Genomic DNA, 2,712 nt, shown 5'->3' with positions numbered 1-2,712 from the left:
AAATACACATATTGAAAGAAACTTAATGCCAAATGATGTATAAACTCTTTGGAAATACACATATTGAAAGAAACTTAATGCCAAATGATGTATAAACCCTTTGAAAAGGCATACTTTGAAAAACACTCGATGTCAGATGGTGTACTTGAATGTTTATCTTACTGAAACACGTATTTGTGCGATTTTACACTCTATGTTTGGTTTTATATTATAGTGTGTCTACCTACTTCGATGATGAAGGTGGGTGAGGGGAGGGGGAGAACGTAGCGGCAAAACTTGGAAAAGTATTACAAGAACATCAACTTTTTATACTGCTTTTTTACAAGATCCAGATCGTTAACCATGCGATCAGTGATCGAGGGGTAAGATGTAATTACTGCATGACACAGTTGCTAAGGTCGTTTCTTATTATACGTTTTTTTTAACTCATTGAAACTGTTTTTAGATAAGTTCTTGGATTATATATAGGTTTCTTGGAAATAACCCAGAAGAAAGATAATTCAAGTATATCAGGATAAGGAAGTAATCGATTGTAAAAAAACATTATGATTCTGGTTTCGGTACGTACTGATGAAAGCTACCAATACCGAATATGTTCAAGTGAAGGCCACAAGGAAAACCTACTACACTTTATGCGTTAAGGGAAATTAAAAAAAGAAAAACAACAACATGAGTTCTAGAAGGTTACAATTTTAGTGTTTTTAGTCTTTTTGTTTACGCATGCACAAGACTTATATTTCATAAGAAAGAAGACAAATGAAAAAAATTTTAGTGCAAAACAACACGAACAAATAGCAAAACGAACTCTAGCAGCAAACCAAGAACTAATGAAAGAAAAAAATGCTGTTCTTTTCAAATGATTAATTCAAAAATTAATCATTGCTTCCATACAATTTTATAAATTCAGCCATGTTATTAGTGAGGTTTAACATTATAAGAACGACGCTTCTCGTTATCCTTGGAACTACTTCCTCGATCATTTTCACCAGTGCAAGTGACCATGATAACATATTACATTCAGATTTTCATTGTAACAAGCTACTGTGAAGGACGACGAAGCCATTCGTCTTGAAAACTTTCTACAGACCCTCACCATTGTTCAAGGACGTAAACTTCCAAAACAGCACTTTTTAATCAGACCAAAGACACAAAAGTCCATTGGAATTACATCGTTTGATCTCGTTACTTGAGGAGATTGTTGTGACTTCAGGTTCTTCGGCCATCTTTTTCGTGAAAACAACCATTGATGGCGAGGTGTGGCAACTTTAAATCCTCGTCTATTATGTATCTTGTGGATAGAGATATGTTCAACTCCATAGCACTAACTTTTTTATGTCAGAGGGTTCTCGTTCGTAACCAAAACCTTCTGTGAGGGTTTTCGTTCGTAGTCAAAACCTCCTGTGAGAGTTTTTGTTCATAACCAAAACCTTCTGTGAGGGTTTTTGTTCATAACCAAAGTATTCTGTGACTTTGCTATGGCTTTAGTTGGGATATAGTTTTGGAGCCAATTGCTGTCCTAAACGTCCTACTGTGAACGTTTTCCTCTTCCTTGGTTAACACTGAAAGTTCCCTTCTTCTCCCTGAACCCTTAGCAACTTTATAATACAGATGTATTTCCACTTCAAGGGTGTGTTATATATTCCACCAACCTTTAAGCTTTGCACTGTAGAATGTTGAAGAATTTGTCGAGAACTAAATGGGTGGATGTTAAACGTCCGTGGCTAGTTTCTGCAGCTACACGCTACTGTATTAGTGTATCCAAGTCGTTATGATAAACTAAATAATCTACCAAGAGGATAATATTTCTTATCTTCAGTCTGGACGTAAACGTTACATAGGCTATAAACCAGGTCAGAGGCTCTTAACTTTAGGCATAGTCATTCCTATGACCATATGGAGGAAAATCAATTAAAAACACCCGCCACCTACATGGCAACTTTTACCCAATTGAATAGCAGGATTGAATGCCACAGTTATATATTTAAAAAGCACCTTAAAGTGTGGTTTATGTTTAGTGACATATCGTGGTTCGAACCTTGGACCTTTCGATCTGACACGTGACACGCTATCCACTACGTCATATCCGCTAGCTTTATATTTTACGAATCAATGATAAAAGTCACTTGATTGACGTTATTGTTTTCAGGGTGTCATTCAGTCAAAGGTAAGAAGGAGGAATGCCAGGAACTATCAACAATTTTCATCCATAATCATCTTATAACCCCTAAAAGAAAAACGTCACAAACAATAATAATATCGAAACGTATTAGCAACAAATTAACCTGCACAATTCTTCAATGCCAAGTTTGGCCCGGGACAACCAATTAAAAACGCTTTGGAAGCTTATATTCCATCAACTTTTTTACGCCAAACTTGTAGTTGCTGTATGTTGTAGGTAAGATAAGGCTTTTCGTTACTGACTGGTAGTGGGTAAACTCCAGTTAAGGCCTTTTGTTACTGACTGCTGGTGGGTAAACTCCTGTTAAGGCCTTTTGTTACTGGCTGGTGGTGGATAAACTCCTGTTAAGGCCTTTTGTTACTGGCTGGTGGTGGATAAACTTCTGTTAAGGCCTTTTGTTACTGGCTGGTGGTGGATAAACTCCTGTTAAGGCCTTTTGTTACTAGCTGCTGGTGGGTAAACTCCTGTTAAGGCCTTTTGTTACTGGCTGGTGTGGATAAACTCCTGTTAAGGCCTTTTGTACTGGCTGCTGG

Source organism: Limulus polyphemus, unplaced genomic scaffold (genome assembly GCF_000517525.1).
Source record: "Limulus polyphemus unplaced genomic scaffold, Limulus_polyphemus-2.1.2 Scaffold10230, whole genome shotgun sequence".
NCBI lineage: Eukaryota > Metazoa > Arthropoda > Merostomata > Xiphosura > Limulidae > Limulus > Limulus polyphemus.
The sequence above is the reverse complement of the archived record's forward strand: the minus strand, read 5'-3'. Positions refer to the sequence as shown.